Below are 19,421 nucleotides of genomic sequence, written 5' to 3'. Positions count from 1 at the left end.
CAGTCTCAGTGAACCATCCCCAAATTGATCTGAAAACACCGCTGGAAAGAGAATTGCCAGATAGCCCAGAGGCTGCCCAGTGAACTTCAAATTTCACATAAACAACAAACAATACCGTACTATAAGCGTGTCCCAGATATAGCATGTGACATACTTATACTACAGAAACAATTCCTCGCTTATCTAAAATTCAAATTTAGCCGGGTGTTCTATCTATCTATTTGTGAACTCTAGCACCCTGGTTCAAGACTCCACATTCTGAAAGGGACCTGTGGAAGGAATGATCCTCCAACTCCCTCCCTGTCTCTGAAAGAGCAGTTGTTTATCTCTTTGGTCAGAAGACAGGACAGTCATTGGGCCCCAGTGGTATAGTTTAGGTGAGGGAGGTTGGCTTAGAGATTAGCAACAAAGCAGGAAAACTCTCATTTTCCCTTCAGCCTCAGGCTTACACTTCGACCTTTCACTAAGCTGGCCTCATCTCATTTTCTTTGCCTCACTTTTCTGAGGTGAGACCTCAGTTAAGAACTATCTGGATTCAAGGGGTAGAAAGCAGTAGTCCTTACTTACGCCTTGACATCAAATCACGTCATCTGGTTCAACCTTGGCCAGAAAGACCCATCGTGATGGTGCTTGCAAAGCTATGAGGATGTATTTTTCCCCATCTAGCTATTTTCCTTTCGTGTTGCTTGCTCTGTCAAAACTGTGGGGGAAAGGGGTGTGTGAGCATTTCTTGGGCCTGGATTGCAATACCAGTGAATTTAACTGTGCTCTCTTAGCGTTTAATCAGGGGTTGGCCAGAGAACCTCAGTGTGTTCCCTTTACTACATTATTATTTATTTTACAGATGAGAAAAATATCCAATAGGAAATATTTAATTAAGTCCTTTATGTACATTATCACAGTTCTCTCAATAGCTCTATAAAATAGATCCTATTATTAACCCATTTTCCCAGGGGAAATAGAGCCTTAAGGAAATTAAATAGTCTGTCCGAGGTTACACACCAAATAAGCAAAAGTCACAAAGTTTGAACTCAGGTCTGTTCATTCCAAAGCCCATGTTTTCAACCACTGTGCCTAGAAGCTATAGAGATGAAGAATGATCAAACCAAGATAAAGTGCAAGTATTCAGTTCTAGAGCAAAATCAATCAGAAAAATCTAATGATGAGATTCAAAGAAAACCATTCGCTGATGTAAATGTTTTAAAAGTTGTTATCCTGTGCAATGATGAGAATTTGGAACATCTTCAAAACGCTTTTAAGATATGTCCCCAATAAGTAATAAATGCAAAGCCAATGTATTGCAATTTAATCTTTATGTCAGTAGCTTTGGCCCATTCATCTGTAGTTATGAAGGCTTACCTTTTAGTGTTCCATTTTAGCAAAGCAACTTTGATCTCTGCCTCAAGAATCCATCCTGCACACGGCACCCAGGTCAGCCCTCATCAGCATTCTACAAGGGGTTCCAGCAGCATGAACATGAACGTTTTTAATCAGTCAACAACACTATGATCAACCAAATGCATTCTGATACTTAGACCTTTTATCTCAAAAGCTATGCAGAAACCAAGGTCACGGCAACCTCTTTTATGGTTTATTGTTTCTCAAATGGACTTAGAGTGGATTTACAAAGCCACAACTTATTGTGTGGATACTGAGCTTTCACTAGGTTCCACCCTCTCCAACATTGGCTGCTTCCTCTTTCAGAGCTTTCTGCCTGTGGGTCCTTATTTAATAGCAAGTTCCCGTAAATTAAAAAAATAAATAAATAGGACAAGAATATTGAACAAGATCTTCCCAGTAGCTAAGCTGCTCATCCTTTGTAACTCAGGCTCTTCAGAAAGTTGCATTAACATCTCAAATCACTGCTGAATAGCTCTGCAGTACCAGGTGGGGGGTCCCTCTGATGGGGTAGGAAGCCAAGAAGGTAGGAGGGTGTCAGCATCAAAACTCTGCTATTGTTACGGACCAGGTTACTGCGGATGTGGGCACGCGGAAACCGCCTGGCTCGGGAGGGGATTCTGTGGAACTACCCCTGGGAGGTGAGGTGGAAACGGGGTTCTAATTGTTGCAGAAGAACCTCAGCAGATCCACAGATGGCATGAAGTCAGCTCCCTTTTGTGATGGCTCTCATTCTAAGCAATAACATGCATAAACTTAAAGTGTTCCTTTACAAGTGACATTTTTACAATAGTGGATTAGCAATGTGTTGGAAATAATTTTGAGAACAGAAGTTTCTATGTGGCACCCAAGTCACCCTGCAGGTTGCCAATGGTCTTTGTGTAAATATGCTAGGGGACACAGGTTCAACAAAAACCAAGAGCAAGATCAACTGGGTGACTGGTTAGAAAGCTACTGCCCAACTTTGGGTAAGACCCAGCACAGGCCTGGGCTAAGGTGTTGGCATGAACAGAAAGGTTGTGGAGGAAAAGAAGAGACAAGAGCCGTGTCCAGAAAGGACTTCAAATGCTAGTTCGTGTTTTACTTAGGAGCAGATGAAGAGCCACTGATGAATGCCGGGGGTTCCACGTGTAAAGTGGCGTGTGCGAAAGCCTTGTCATGTACAAGTGTACGGGACAGAGTACAGCAAAGAGAGACTGGAGACTAATAAAGTGGCACTTGCAGTCAGGCATGGGGTGATGAAGTCCTGAAATAGGATGGTGACAGGGAAAAACAGGAGGGAAGAGATGGATGGGAAAGAAATTAGAAAAGGACCATTAGTCCTTTCTCAAAACTCTTCTTATTTTAAGACTCAAATATTCCCTACTGTCTATCACATATATGAGTCATGAAGCCATTATTTTCATTAGGGAAGAAACGGGTTGGGGAGGGGGGAGATCTATTCCAAGTGGAAAGTCAAGGTATATTTTTAGCTACATTAAGCCAGCCTTCTGCTGCTCTGCACACTGATGTAATTCCAACATAAAACATAATCTATAATATTCCCAGGGAACAAATCCAATTCTGGGTCATATAAATTTTCATATAAGTCCATCACAATTCATTCCCAAAACATCTCATTCTCTTTGAAAGCTAGAGCTGCAGCAAGTGATCAAAAAGAGTAGTTTAAAATTGCTCTGGAATTTCCAGAGATGCTAAATCTAACCTGCCTACAGTGCAGGACCAATCCCCCAAACTTTAAATCAGAGGGAAAGCACTTTATGCTTTAAGAGATATATTCCTCAAAGTTTATCACAGTGTATTAAAGTCAAACGTGAGTTATCACTTACCAAATCTGGAGCTGATGTCTCCTCTTGATTACCCTAGGTAGGCGAGAATAAGTATCTTCCAACCAACATATTTTTTACCTTTTCATCTGCCTCTTGCTATTTACAATAGAGTGAAAAATAATAGCCAAGGAGTGACTTTGCAGGGTTGGACGAAGTGCAAATCCCATCTGACTGTAGCCTGAATTGTATTCCAGGCCCTTGGCAGGTTCTGCTGCATGGAGACGAATTATGGAAACTGACTTCTCAATAGCTGGATTGGTCCTGTAGGAATAATCAGGGAAAAGCCATCTGATGAACTTTCAGCACATTTGCATTGGCTTAGAACCCAGTGTATATATTATTGGTCATGCCTGAAATGTACTTCTCTCTGCCCTTGCTGGGGCTTTCTGCATGAGGGAACTAGGCCACGAGCAGGGTGCCCTGTGAAACCACAGAGTGAGCAGAAATTTTATAGCTGATACCATTTGTACAAGAAAAAAATCCCTACCAATTCTTCTGATTTTATCTGTTGTAAACAGAGCAGTTGTTAGCCACTCCAGAGTTCTCCTTGGGGCTGAGGCAGGTGGGAGAATGAAGGCCCTCCTGTGGCCTAAAGCTATCTTAGAAGGGCCAGGCTTCTCTGCGGGTGGGGGAGAATATTGCCTAGGCAGTCCAGATCAGAGGAGCATCCAAAAGTTCAGTTTCAAGTGCCCTCCCTTCTTGTCTTTGAGGTGTTTGGGCCATTAGGAGGCTCCTGCTCCAGGACACCCCACTATATTGCAAGGAGATCCCATGAAAAGACTTCAGTTTTGCCTGTAGTAGGAAGAAGGTTGAGGTCTGCAAACAGACTAGAGGTCAAATCCTGCTCCCCCCTCCATTTACTAGCTAAATGCACTGAATTAGTAACAAAACCTTTCTGAGCTTCAGTTTCCTCATCAATAAAATGTGGTTGATAACACTTACCCCATGGGTCCCTGTGAGGAATGAAAAAGATAATTTAGCCAAACTCTTAGGGCTGGTTTAGTCCATCCAGTACGCTTAGTAAATTTCAGCTACAGTTATTGTTAGCATCACTACTCAGTCCATTTGTTTCCACAACACATGAGAGATGTCTATATCTTCATTTCTGTAATACCCAAAAGATTTTTTGAAACTTACCCTTTTTTTTGAAAAACAATGTTTTTGTTATTCTCTGATTCCTTTTCTTGGAAATGAGCACCTCTACTACCCATCTCTCTCTACTCTTTTTTCTCCCTTATGATACTGTACCCTTTTCTCTGAAATTAGGGTAGTACTTATTATAGCAGGTAATTGTAATAACCATGTATGGGTGCCAGGCACGGCATGAATGGCCTCTCATGCTTATACCACTAAATCTTCTCAACAACCCCAGAGGGAGGTGTCACGATGCCCATGGTACTGATGAGGAAAGTCAGGCTTGTAACACTTAAATAATTTTCAAGTGCCAAGGAAACAAGATGGCAGAGTAGAGATTTGGATGTAGGAGTTTATCTGACTCCAAAGCCCATGCTCTTCACCACTTAAGGTAGAAGGCAACCATGGATGAAGGTCAGGTGGACCAATTCAACACTCTGAGGATTCAAAAAGGCAGCGCAGTGGGAATGCCTGCCCTCTTCCTTAATCCGATGAGAAGGACTTCAGTGTAGCCACACAGAGAACTTGACACATGCCCTTGTTTTTACGGAGAAGAGGCAGACTGCACCATCTCCCACCCAGGAAATCAGAGGAGTGAGCCGCTGTGCAGCTGAGTGACTGAGAGTTGTCTGCACCCAGTGAAAGTACTCATTCCAGAGTGAGAGCGGGCAAAGGGGTGTATCGGTTAGGCCAGGTGCAGGGTCCACAAAACCGGGGCATATTTAGAACCCTCACTCAGAGGGAGCGGGGGCAACCAGGATCTTCAATCTGCCAATGCCTCACCAGTTGGGAACTCTGGTGAATGGCCCCAGGCTCCTTGGGCAGTTGCCTTGGTCACACTTTAGGATAGACAGGACACGCTATTATTATTGCATTAACCAATTCTCTGTATTTCAAGGGCGATCTGACATCCTTGGCAATACTCCTTCACTCAAAGGTACAATGATGGCCCACTTTTCCTATGCACTCAACCTGCTATATCTACGGAGGCACCAGTTGCTAGGGCTCACACCTGGGCAAGGGTATCCGCTTCCTGATCGCCAGGGAGTATCAGTACCTCATGAGCCAGGATGCGGAAAACATTGAAGACCACCTCAGCCTCTTGCAGATAAACCCAAATGTCTGGCCATACTTCCTGATACCATTAGGGCCACTCCTGATCATCTACCTTTCAGCTTCCCACTCTCTAAGCCATAGGGCCAATCCTTTTAAAACAGCGCAACTGTGCAAAGGGTTAATGGACAGGGCTATTAACTGCTCTGAGTTCAGCCCACTGGTTGCTGTGGTTTATTCCTTCCCAAGAAGCTCTCCCTAGAAGAGCACTGTGCACACCACGAGATAGGGTTCCTGCCGCACCCTTCCGGAGCTGGAACCAAAAATCCTAGGGGTACTCTTTTTTTCTGTTGTCTCTGCCTCAGCGCCTGACCTGTACCTTTCGGAGTCACAGACAGGCATAGCTAACTCAAATAGCAGCCCTGCTTGGGAGATGCCCAGAGCCTTCATATATTTGATTAGTAGTTTGCTGATCTGATGCTTAGTCCTATAGGTTCCCTTTCTTTACCGGGGCCATAAGCGATGGAGGTACTGTGCCAGATGGGGAATAAAAGTAGTCTACAACTCTATGGGGCACCTGGGTGGCTCAGTCAGTTGAGCATCTGACTTCAGCTCAGGTCATGATCTCAATAAAAGTTTTCTACAAGTCTAAAATCCCTACAAAGACTTGGGCTTCTTTCACATTCCTAAGGGTTGGATAGGCTTGGACCATGTCAGTCACGGCTTCTGAGACAACACGTGTCTTACCTGACGAAACGACTCCCAAAAACTGTACGATGGTGCCTGGGCCTCGAATTTTCTGTAGGTTTACCGCTCGCTCATCCTCTCCTTCAACGATGTTCCAGCACAGACTGCAGAGTGTCCAGCCACAGAGGCCAGTCTTCACGTGTGAGTACTGCGTCATCAGCATACGGGGCCCACTGTGCTCACGTGAGGAGAGAGAATGAGCAACAGCTCTTGGGTTACCATCCTGGTCCTGTGTCATTAATTCTTGTTCAGTTCAGCGGTATGATCTTAGTTTTCAGAAAACTCTATTTCCCAGAGTCTTTTCCAGGAGTCTTCTTGAAGATGAAGCACTCTTCAGGAGCACTTATGCAAAAGCATGAGAATAAAATGCAAGCTCTCTGATGAGAGTTTATAATGATGCAGTTGATAAGGGAATTTGCTTATTTCTGTGACATACATTTTAAAAGAATAAGTAGAATTCTTGGGGCGCCCAGGGGGCTTAGTCAGTTGAAAGACCGATTCTTGTTTTCAGCTCAGGTCGTGGTCTCACAGTTCGTGAGTTCGAGCCCCACAACGACCCTGCACTGTCCATGCAGAGCCCATTTGGGATTCTCTCTCTCCTTCTCTCTCTGTTCCTCTCTTGCTTGTACTCTCTCTGTTTCTCAAAATAAATAAATAAATAAACTCAAAAAATTTGTAAATAAAATAATGAATTATGACTGATCACATCACATCAGGACGTGTCAGATTTTTAGGAAGTTCATATAACTTCTAGAACACATATTAATAACCTCCAAATATTTTCTAAGGAATGTTTAGCATCACTTAACTGATAATGCCACCCATTTTATGGAATGCATTAAATAAGCCCTAATGAGTTTAATATCTCTGTTTTAGAAGGAAAAAAAAAACAGATCTTTTGAGATCTTCCAGGAATGCTCTGGAAATCCCAATGTTAGTTCAAGGTCAACAAGACATCACTTAGAATTTGATTTGGGAGAAGTTTGTCAAAAATATCAAAAGTTTCCTATAATATTTGGTTAAGTAAGATTATAGGTCACTGTGAAATAATAGTTATCCGATTAACAAAAATGACAAGGATTTCAAAGGCAAATACAGAAAGTTACATGGTTGAAAAAAAAAACTTAGCTCTTTTAATAAGGAAGACTGTTTTCATAAGTAATCAAAGGCGTGATAAAGACAACATAAAGCTTAGGAAATTATTTTGATAAAACACAGAATCTTTGTGTGCTAGACAGATTACTTAAAAGGTAAAGAAAAATCTTTTACTACTCCATTAAGAAGAGACCCGTATTCCAAGGAAACTTTGTCCTTCTAGCAGATGAAAAAAATTGTTTTACTTTTACACTAAGTATACTGTTGATGTTAAAGCTTATTTTTCTTGAAGTCAGTTAAATAGAGCTATTTTACAAATTAATTTTGGCAATACTTCCCGGAGGTAGAAAATCATCAAATACACATAACACATATCCAGATACATACACACAGACAGAGGCCCCAGAACCGTCATTCCAAACTTGAGCCTTTGAGGAGGAACCTTACAGAGGCTATGACTAGTCTTTGAGCAAGAGCTTTTCCTAGCAGTCTGTGTTTAAAAATCCCCTCTTCAGAAAAAAAGGAGAGGGAGGGAGGGAGGGAAAAAGCAAGAAAGGAAGGAAGGAAAGGAGGGAGGGAGGGAAGGAGGAAGGAAGAAAGGGGAGAGGGGGAGAGGGAAAGAGGGAGGGAGGGAAGGAGGAAAGCAAAGCCTCTCTCCATCCCCTTTCTTTTTTCAGTCTCTGTGGGCAGTCTTTGGTTACCTCCAGCGGTGTTTACATTTCAAAGACATGATAAGATTTACAACATCAAGGGACAGAAAGAATCAAAGTTTTCTCCTAGGGATTTTTTAGGGGTACATTCTCCTATTATTAGAAGTCTAGGGTAATTGCTATCTAACTTTTTCTTTTCTATCAGGGGTCAGAAGGCAGGAGACATTCCATCTGTTTCCTCCTGGATCACCACAGCATCTTCTGGCTCCCTTTCATCACTTTCCTACGGACCCCACCTGCTAGGGTCTTAGTCAGACTTTGTCGCAAGCACTCAGGCCTTCACCCTTCATCCCGGGAGGCTTGGACCCTTCTGTCTTTACAAAACCACACAGTAAGGTCTCCAACTTATTAGCCTCCCCTCCCCCACACCATCTACAGCCCCGAAGCCAGCAGACGAGGGGACGCTCACCCGTCTTTCTTTCACCTCAGCTCTTCTTCCAACTTTCCCACCAGAGCTTCAGCCTCTAGCTGGACATCGGTGGCCAGTCCACTGAGGCAGCCATTTGTTTCCCTTGCCTTGGAGCACCAGAAGCCAGTCGTTTTCCACACTCACACAGCAAACCTTAGAAGTTTATACCGAAGGCTTAACTGGCTTCAGTCACATATTCCATCCGGAAATCTCAACATCACATTCCTATCTCAAGGTTGGATCAGGGGTCTGCTTCTGAAAGCAGGGAAGCCAAGGAGAACGTACAGTCTGAGGACTGGGGACCAGGGTGAGGAGCATCTGATTGGCCAGGGTCCAGCTCACAAATCAACAGGCAGTCGCATCCTCTTGAGGACCTCCCCCAGGACAATATACAGCATCTAGGGGTGCCTGCGTGGCTCAGTCACTTAAGCGTCCGGCTCTTAACTTCGGCTCAGGTCATGATCTCAAGGTTTGTGAGACAAGCCCCAGTCAGGCTCTGTGCCGTCAGCACAGCACTCCCTGGCTCCCCCTCTCTGTCTGCCCCTCCCCCCACTCATGCTCTCTGTCTCAACTAAATAAAATAAACCTAAAAAGAAGAAGCCTATAAAATAACTAGAAATGTTCTAGAAGGCAACTCCAATCATTAGAGATATCTAGGCCTGGGGCACCTGGGTGGCTCAGTCGGTTGGGCGTCCATCTTCGGCTCAGGTCATGATCTCACGGTTCGTGAGTTTGAGCCCCATGTCAGGCTCTGGGCTGACAGCTCGGAGCCTGGAGCCTGATTTGCATTCTGTGTCTGCCTCTCCCTGACTCACACACACTCTCTCTCTCTCTTTCTCTCAAAAATAAATAAACATTAAAAAATTTTAAAAAAGAGATGTCTAGGCCTTTTAATTATAGAGGAGAAAAGAGAATGGACACTCACAGCTATAGCGGAGCATCTGCACAAAACCTTCAGGTGAACCCTCCGGCACATGAAAAGGTTGTTCTGAACCTTTTTATTATAATGCCTGCTGTTGGTTAGAAATGAACTGTGGATGAAATTTTAAAATGGCCCTTCTTTCTGTGGTGAAATCCAATTAAGGCTTTCTTTGGAGTGGGGGTAAGAGCCACATTTTGTGGGACCTACTGCTTAAAACTTGGGAGAATCTTCTTAAGAATGCAAAAGTATCTTCCTTTGGCAATTTTATAAAAACATAGTAACAGGTCGAGAGGGGCTGAGCACAACGGAAGATCCCAAAAGCATACGTTTTATTAGGTTCAAGGTAAATCGCTTCTGTCTGGGATACAGTAGCACAAGTTTTTCCTGCACTCTACTGATAGAGATCTAGACATCAAAAGACAAAGAATTTTACAGCTACTCATAAGGGGCCTCAGCAGGGCATTTGCACATGCTAGCAAATGTGTAGCACTCGGTGTAGACAGTCCTCTGGTGTAGACAGTCCTGTCTTACATGAAAAGGGCACTGCAAACGTGGCCCATCGTGCTTTGGAACAGCACACGGCACATAGTCTCATCTGACAACTTGAGAAGGAAAATATGCCGTGCCAAGAGGAATCACAGGCTTCATTTCAGGATCCTTCCCCAGGATTCCCCATAAAGGGGACATAATTGCACGTAGTTATTCCAGCAAGTGCTTACAACTAAATTATTCAGTGGGAGCTGAGACTCCAAATTTCAGTTTTGACTTACCCTACTGTTTTCATTTGTTCTTCAACATCTTTAATTTATCGTTGTCTGAAAATCTAATTAGTTATTAATCCTTAGGAATTATGTGCTTCGAGCATGATAAGAAACCAAAGAGGACTAAAGGAAGGTGAAAGAAGAAGAGTTAACTGAAAAATTTATTCCTAATGAACATCTTTGTAGATGGGGCTTTGCCACAATTACTGTGACTACAGTTAAAAAGTAAAACCTTTCTTCAGTTAAGTCGTGGTATCTCAGCTAACTGCTGCTTAGCAACACAGTGGTTTCCAGCAGATAACTGGTGGAGAAAGCATTCTAAGATCCAGTGGTATAATATTACTCCTTCTTGGAGACTCAGGGGTGATGTTAAAGGCTCTGAGAAGTCCTGCAGCAAGAATAATCTGCACATCCACGTTCAGCTCAGCATTGCCCGAACGTACGAACTCGGGAAACGCGCCTGTTGATAAGGCCACGTCTATCTGAAACACTGATTGAAGCATAATTTATTTAACATTTTGAAAGCATCAGAGATGATGCACTCTGTTGGGTATTATAATTCTTTTAGATAGCACAAGACAGTTTTTCAGAGAAAATCAAATGACCCACCCCATCTTTGCAGCCACACTGCTTCAAACAGGAATCTGCATCAACATGAAGCACCCATCTGCTTTAGCTCACAGAACTAAGATTTGGAAATCTTTTCAACATGACATCCAACAGAAGATTCTGATTCTGCCACAGGGAAGTAGTGACACCCTCTCTCTTCTGATTTTTCTCTTTGTTTCATGGCGCGCGACTTGCTCTTTCCTTCCCCGTGTCCCAGCCCTCTAAATATACATCTAGGCTGTTATTATATTTCTTTCTTGTAATTGCTTTGCAATCTGAGAACTGTAAAAGGGCTCATTTATTGACTGATGTGGTTCAGAAGAATCAAACGGAGGCACAACTTTGGGGGTGCCTCCTTCAAGTTCCGCCATTTCTAGCTTATTCCAAGATGGCTCTACCTTTTGGTTACAATTCTGGCATGCCAGGGGACACGGAATATTGGCTCGCTTTCATAGCATGCTGCTCTCAAAATAATAAAGGCACTGTAGCTTCCACATCGATTAGTGACGTCAGAAATTCAGTGGCAAGGGCGCCTGGGTGGCTTAGTTGGTTAAGCGTCCAACTTTCGCTTAGGTCATGATCTCGCGGTTCGTGGGTTCGAGCCCCGCGTCGGGCTCTGTGCTGACTGCCAGCTCAGAGCCTGGAGCCTGTTTCAGTCTGTGACTCCCTCTCTCTCTGACCCTCCCCTGCTCATGCTGTCTCTCTCTCTCCTAGAAATAAAATAAAAATATTTTTTAAAAAATACATACATTAGGGGCGCCTGGGTGGCTTAGTCGGTTAAGCGTCCGACTTTCCGACTTTCGCTTAGGTCATGATCTCGCGGTTTGTGGGTTCGAGCCCCGCGTCGGGCTCTGTGCTGACTGCCAGCTCGGAGCCTGGAGCCTGTTTCAGTCTGTGACTCCCTCTCTCTCTGACCCTCCCCTGTTCACGCTGTCTCTCTCTCCTAGAAATAAAAAAAAAAAAAAAAAAAAAAAAAAAAAAAAAAAAAAAAAAAAAACAAAAAACAAAAAACAATAAAAAATACATACATTAAAAAAAAAGAAATTCAGTTGCATATTCATTAATTCCACTGAAAAAGAAACGTCTTGACCTCTGAGAAGCAGAAACCCCCACTTCTGGGCTATTGGGGTCATCTTTAACTTGCTTCCAGAATAACTCATCTCACGCAAGCCACTGAGTACACAGAAGCGGGTGCAAGTTTTATTCTGGGAACGGCGGAATGTTTTGTTCTGCGTGGCTCCTGCAAACTTTTCGAAAAGGACTACACAAATCAATCCCTAAGGCACGCTTGTGATACTCTTTTTCCCTTAAAGAATCACAGAAACGCTCTAGCCTTCAGTTCCCTCACCTGGTGCATGGCGCACACACTCAGGCCCTCTTGGTTACAATAAAGACGAAATGAAAACGTGCGTGAGAATCATTTGGGTGAGGGGCTGACACAGAGCAAGTGTTCGCTAAAGAATAATGAGTATTTCAATCCAAACGCATGAGGAGGGCTCCGATGCCCACTTTTCCCCAACGTGTCCCAGCAAGAGGGACTTTTTATGTAAATTTCAGCTTCTGACTAACTTGCTGGAGTCTTTCTTCTGTATCATTGACATGTAGTTACCCCCCAAAATCTAATTAGTCATTAGTCCTTTGAAATTAGGAGCCATCACCATGATAAGGAACCAAAGAACGCTATAGAGAGGGAGGAAGATGGACAGTTGACTATCAAATGTTCATTCATAACGGACTTGCGTGTAGGTAGGATCTAAGCCACAGCGGCCCTAAATTAGCAAGAAATTTGCATCACTAAGAACATTCCTGCCATTTCCATTACATGGAAACCGTTAGGTTTATATTTGAGTAAAATTGAGCTAAATTGGGCTAAAATCACATTTGGGGGCCTCGCTATAAATTAGCCTGTGAAACCATTGAGACTGAGGTGAAATTTCCAAAAGCTTAGTCTTCACTGGGAAAATGAACAGACCAACAATTCCTCAGCGTTAGCTCCGCCCCCCTCCAATCTGTTCCTTTTACGTCCAACGTCAAAGGCAAGTTCTCCTCATTCCAATTGTACCCTGAACACTCTCCCCTATAAAACACGGTTTAAAGGCCAGCTGCAGTGTGGAGCCTTTCTCGGAGCCACAGTTTCAAACAAACGACTGGGCAGAAGCCAGGATCTATATGGGCTCACGAAGACTGTAAAACATTTGGTGCCGAGTGGAAAAAGACGCCTGTGAGCTCTGCCAGACGTTTTCAGCTTTCTTGCACCTGCGCCAAATGTTTTTCAGTTCCTCATACCCCTTTCTCTTGAAGGGGGGGGGCAAGGAGTAGGGGAGAAGCAAGCTTTCTGAGGGCATATGCCACAGGAATTGAAAAACTTGTTACCACCATTAGACACTCTCATTTCCTGCCCAGTCCCCTTTCTGAAGGCAAAAATGAGGACTTCCAGCCAATCTTGGTACTGACATTCTGAGCGTTTGAGCCTACTTGACATTCATTCATCCCATCATACATCACAGTGGGTTCTGAAGACCACCCCCCACCAGCCCCAGCCCGCTCCCCGCAGTCTGTCTGAAACCTCTTTCTTGAACTCTCAGTTGAATCACCCCTGCCCATCACAGACACTAAATTGCCAATTATTTCAAGGAAATAATTTGCACATTGAGACAGTTTGCAACATGCAAAAATATGTGTGGAAGAAAGTATATGTTTCTTAAAGCAAGAACACCCAAAATGTTTTCAGAGGAAAGTGTGAAAATGTCTAAACATAGATGACATGATACAGATCATGAGAAAGTCAATTTGAAATTACCCTGGAACCTTGTGATAATGTTTTCAAAAAAAGGAGATTTCAGGGGAAGGGAGGTCCTTCCCGGACCCTGCACAGTAGCATCGAATATAGAGTTCCACAATGGTGCGTTTATTCCTGTGCATCATTTCAGTTAATTCAACAACTCTGAGTCCTCCCCCCCCCCCCACCTGCCTCATTTACAGAAAAGGAAACTCTGAGGGTTAAAAAGATTAAGTATATCAAGTCATAGATCTAGGGAGCAGGGCTTGGACTTGATCCCTGGTCTAGTCTCTGAGCTCTCACACGCCAATAGCCTGGCCATGTTCCTCTTCATGAGAAGCTCCTTCAGCTCTTAGAGTTGTTGATGGAAGAAAAATCACACTTAGAGATTCATTCCTTTGGCTTCAACTTGGATCTCTGTTAAGATGTAAATGTTCTCTCAAGACAAAATATACAGCCTCATAAGCCACTTTCTCTAAACAGGAGTGAGAAAATTAAATCCCCATCTCTGCGCATGTTTCATGAGACAGAGAGGGCAGATGCGTCCCTGGCCTGCTGCACACGGGAATGGAGCGGGGGGCCAACAGCCGCTGTAGGGAGGATGGTGCCAAAGAAGTCTCTTAAAAATGTCAACTAAACCTTGTCACACTTGTTTGCTCGATACCTTCGATGCCCTCCCGTTGTTCCCTGGTAAATTCCAAACTCCACACTACGACTTACACCATGACCCTTGCACAGACCTCCCAGCCTTAGCAGAACCCATCAGGTTCCCCAGTATGAGGAGCTTTTTTCAACCACAGGCCATTTGCTCTTGCTGTTGCTTCAACTGGCTAACTTTGATTCACACTTCAGATCAGATCACAAGTTTTGATCTCTTTCCCCTGGAACCTCGATTTCAATTAGGAGGCCTCTGTCGCTGTTTCTGAGCACCTTTCCCTTCCTTCATGCTACTTAATTACCTTTGTAACTGTGTGGCAAGGGGCAGGAGATCTTATAGCCTCTAGGACTTGGATCCTGGTATATAGTTCCTACTACACCGTTGGAATGGGTTTAATATGTTGTGAAAGAACGAATGGATACAGGGCAGCACAGTCTAATCTGGTATTTCTTGGTTGTTCGGTGAGGAAAAGTACGTCTCAAAGTTCAGCTAAGACCTTAAATGTCTGCTTGACTGGACACACTAATGCAACTAAGGGGATTTTTGCCTATGAGGATCTATAAAAGAGACTCTAGCCTGCAAAAAAGGTTTTAGGTCTTAGAAAACTATTTTCTAAGGCCTAGGTGCTATATACCCATATGTAATATGTACATCCATATATATCTGTATTATGTTTGTGTTATATAGACTGCCTATACATACTATGTATATTATATACTATCCACATGATTATTATTTTGTCGTTATTGTTATTATTAGAGTAGTCCCCATTGGCCTGAAAACTGGCTATGTATCAGGCACTAGCTGGCCTAGGCAATTTATATATACTATTTAGCTCAAACTTCATGAAAATAAAAGGAAAACATAAAAAGCTATGACTGTTTTCATTTTACACATGAAGAAGTCAGACTCAGTGTGATGAAGGTACCTCACAGAGATTTGTTAGAGCCGGGATTAAAAGTTGATTCGTTCAAAGTCATTGATCTTCAGGGACAACAGGCCTCAACTTCACTATTCCAAAACAAGACAAAGCACAAAACCAAACAACAAAAAACCCTCCTCTTTATCCATCTTTTCTCTTCTGAGGTGTGCACACACACAGGCACACAGGCACGAAGCTTAAGTAAAATAACAAAAATCTATCCTGTGATGAGAGGAAAAGAGAAACACGAAGACAGTGAAGGCCATGAGACTGTCAAAGCTGCCTGCTAAGCATCTTGTCGCCACATCCATCGCTCCATTCATGAAGCACATCCTCCTTAGAAGTCGAGCCTTTCCCGGGGAGCCTGGGTGGCTCAGTCAGTTAAGCGTCCGACTTCAGCCCAGGTCATGATCTCATGGTCATGAGTTTGAGCCCCACATCGGGCTCTGTGCTGACAGCGCAGAGCCTGGAGCCTGCTTTGGATTCAGTGTCTCCCTCTCTCTCTGTCCCTCCCCAGCTCATGCTTGCTTGCTCTCTCTCTCTGTCAAAAATAAATTTAAAAATTAAAAAAAAAAAAAGAAGTTAAGCCTTTCCCTAAAGACCTGTGGGCACAGCAAGCCTGTCATTGTGCTCCAGCACTTCACACGGCAGTTCCGTGGCCCCAATCACAGAGAGAAGAGAGTCAATTGCAGCAGCAGTGTGCAGCGAAGCGAGGCTCGGTGAACTGCTGGAAGACAGTTCTTCTCAGGCTGAAGTGGAGCCTGGCTTAGAAGCAGAGCCATGGGCTGGGGGACAAAGATCCGAGCACTACTAAGCTCCAGCAAACAAGGCAGCGTGAGCTCCTGGCTGTCATCAGGGGAGCACTCAGTGTGGGTTGTGGCTGTTCAGCGGAGACAGGGAAGCTGGGTGGACAAGATGCTGGCCTGCTCCTTCCTTGAAGTCACTGCAGCTCCAGGTCTTAGGTCCGGGAGGGTGAGGGGGGTCCCACCTATGACTTCATTTACACTCATCCAGCACTCATTCAACACACTCCAAAAACTATTCGCTGAGCACTATGCTCCAGGGGATGTTCACCGGCCTAAACATTCCATTTCTAAACAAGAGGAGGAGCAGAGGCGTCAGAAGGGAGAGAGAGAAAGAGGGAAGGGTGCAAGAGAATTCCATGGGTCTAGAATTCAGAGAACCCTTCCAACTTTGATAATCTCAGTCGCAGATTCATTTAACCCCCTGCATCTGGATTTGCCCATCTTAAGAAAGGGGGATAACTGGGGCCCCTGGGTGGCTCAGTCGGTTAAGCGTCCAACTGCGGCTCAGGTCATGATCTCACAGTCTTGGGTTCGAGCCCCACATCGGGCTCTGTGCTGACAGCTCAGGGCCTGGAGCCTGCTTTGAATTCTGCGTCTCCCTCTCTCTCTCTGCCCCTTCCCTGCTCATGCTCTGTCTCTTTCTGTCTCTCAAAAATAAACAAACATTTAAAAATTTTTAAAAAATAATAAAAGGGGGATAATTACCCAGCTGTGGTCTTGATCAGACCGTTGTGATGTGGGGTTCCAGAGGAAAAAGCTTTAGAGGGAACTGCTCTATTAGCTGTAAAGTTCTTACGCTGGCTCCACGAGCAACTAAAAAATCATTTTTCCAAGTGAGCTATCTAATCATGCCTCACGACCCGACAGGGAAAAATTCCAAAGGTGGACCCAGTGGCATGTGCAGAGCTAGAAATTCCTTTACAGCGCCACACAGCCAGTTGCGAAACAGGAGCCCCTTCTCTAGTTAGCGTATTTTCCTGGGTTGCAAAGACTCATGCCCTAACCGGCAGAGGTGCATTAGTGGGAGATTTATGCTAATATCTCAGCAGTGGAAATCATGAGGCTCACTATATTCTCATTCGGTCCGAGACAAGTAGCCCGGGTAGGTCCTTTAACAGGATTTCCAGGAAGGACACTGCAGCTTCAGAAATGCTGATTCGCTGGCATTTATGTATTCCAGGAAGAGGGCTGTCTTAAGTGTATCCGAGCGCGAGCAGAAAATTATTTTAATGCCCCCTCCTCCCTCCACACATCTCTTGCATAAGAGCAGAAAATATCCATTGGCTACTGAAATGCTGGCACTGGAGAACGGCCTGGAACTGTTGTGAAGAGCCCTCATAAGACAATAGGACAACCCTTCTGGAGAATGGGGGTGCTATACGTCCCCAGCAACTGCTCTTAAGATGGCCGTGCCAGCATGTGCAACGGCCAACTGGTTCATCTTGCTAACTATAACGCTCAGCATATGGGGAGGGAGTGTTTATAGATATATACATACACCATACATTTTTCACAGCAAGTACATATAGAGACCATCCAACTGTGTATTTTGCAGACATACAAACACTCACATATATTGTCCATATGTTCAAACAATTTTTAAGCTATATCATGAACAAATAAGGATCTCTTTACAATAAAAGTTGCCGAAGGTAACAATGGGCACGTTAGAGCAAGTGTTTTGAAAATGAACAGAAGGGGGCGTGATGCCCAGCCTTACCTTCTCCAGCCACGTGACCTCTGCCAGAAAATGGGACAATACTGGGATCTTCCGCACAGGGTACCTGTGAGGACTGCATGCAGATATATGTGTGAAGTATTGGGCACATTGTCTAGCGCAAGGTAAATTCGCAGAAAATGTTAGCATTATTACTGAGAGATACCAAACCAGGCTGTGACCAGTAGAATCTTGCCGAACCCGGAGAAGTCAAAACAAATGGTAAGGTACTATACATGCTCCTACAGCCTTCAACTTACTGTCCTTCCTTTACTTCTCACCGTACCCAAGGTGCACATTGCTCTCTGTACTTAGCTTATTGTTACTCTCTCCCTTCATTAGACTATGACCCTCTTGAAGTCAGGAACAGTGTACTTTTCATCTTTCTTTTCCCAGCTTCTGGATCAGAGATCAGTTCATTGTAGGTACTCAGTAAATGCTGACCGAACAATCTATTATTAACAGATGCCAGCAAATGGGAAGTGACAGATTCTGTCAGGGAGATCTAAGAATGTAAATTACCAAGATAAAAGCTGACCTCCTAAACAAAGAAGTCCAGATAAAGTCAGAGAGAACAAAAGAAGACACATACTTTCTTCAGACCTTTTCTTTCACTGAGGATGCACAGATGTATATAGTCTCTCTAACCTTTTAGGGGAATGCCAATGGACAAGTGGATATGTGATAAAGTCCCACATCATTTTTCTTACATATACCACCTCGTTAACACATAATCTGAATGTTCAGCCTTACCTCTTAAAGATCTTAGAGACCCTTAAAAAGTGCAAAACACCTAAGTGAGGAATTCCTCTAGATATTTTATTTTGTGTGGTACTGAATTTGGTGAATTCAAATTTTTACCGGAAGTGCAAATCCCTCATGCATGGAGCTATTATGGGTATGCTGAATTGGAGTCTTGGAGCAGTGACAGAAACATCTCTGGATGAAATGTTCTCTGGAATGCAAACAACACAAAATTAAGCCTCATTATTATGTGCAAAGGCGTTTTCGTGGCCCCATGAAAAGACCCTGAAAGATCAGGACACCCCATTTTAAAATTAGCTTTCTCTCAGGGGGACCTAGGACACAACTTTGTACCATCATCAAAAGGGATTTTATGCTAAGATTTCCTTGTTATTATGCAATAGTCCTGAGAAGCTTACCATATGAAGTCATTCTAAACCATTAACACCTCATCAGGAATTCATTACTCAGTCATTTGGCAGAGTTCCTGGGGGAGACTGCAGAGGGTGCAGGGTAAGAGAAAGAGTAACTCCAAATCCTTGGATAATATCGATGAAGTCACAGCCCACATTATTATTTTTTAGCACAATGGATTTGTGGACCTGTATCAGTTTACAAATAGCCACTGCCCTAAGACGGACACTATGAATTGTCTACCCAGATGGAGTCCTTCTGCCTCTTTCCTAAAAGAAGTCTAATATCCCTTAAGTACTTCCCACTTCTTCTACAGGTCATGTGTTTCAAGAGATCCAGGCGAAGCTATAGGGGTAGAGCCTGATGAGAATAAACCAATCAAGGTGAAGCATTGCTTTGGGAACTCTGATTGGCCCAAGGGTGGCCAGGAGACCTAAACTGAGCCAATCAGACTGAAAGGAAGAAGTATTCTTTCTCACTTTGGTTTGGCGTGAACCAGGAAGTGAGGTGTCTTGGTTGCCATTGACAGCCACCAGCCACCAGATGGCCAGGATTAAATCAATACCATACCTATATCCCTATCATTGGCAGAGCAGAGAGAAAAAGAACCAAAATCTCTAATATTATTAAACCACTGTGTCAATTAAAAACCAAACCTATTCATCTCGAGACTTTGTTAAGTGAGAGATAATGTTCTTAAATATTTTTTATACC

The sequence above is a fragment of the Crocuta crocuta genome, unplaced genomic scaffold, assembly GCF_008692635.1.
Source record: "Crocuta crocuta isolate KB4526 unplaced genomic scaffold, BGI_CrCroc_1.0 scaffold126, whole genome shotgun sequence".
Classification (NCBI taxonomy): domain Eukaryota; kingdom Metazoa; phylum Chordata; class Mammalia; order Carnivora; family Hyaenidae; genus Crocuta; species Crocuta crocuta.
The sequence above is the reverse complement of the archived record's forward strand: the minus strand, read 5'-3'. Positions refer to the sequence as shown.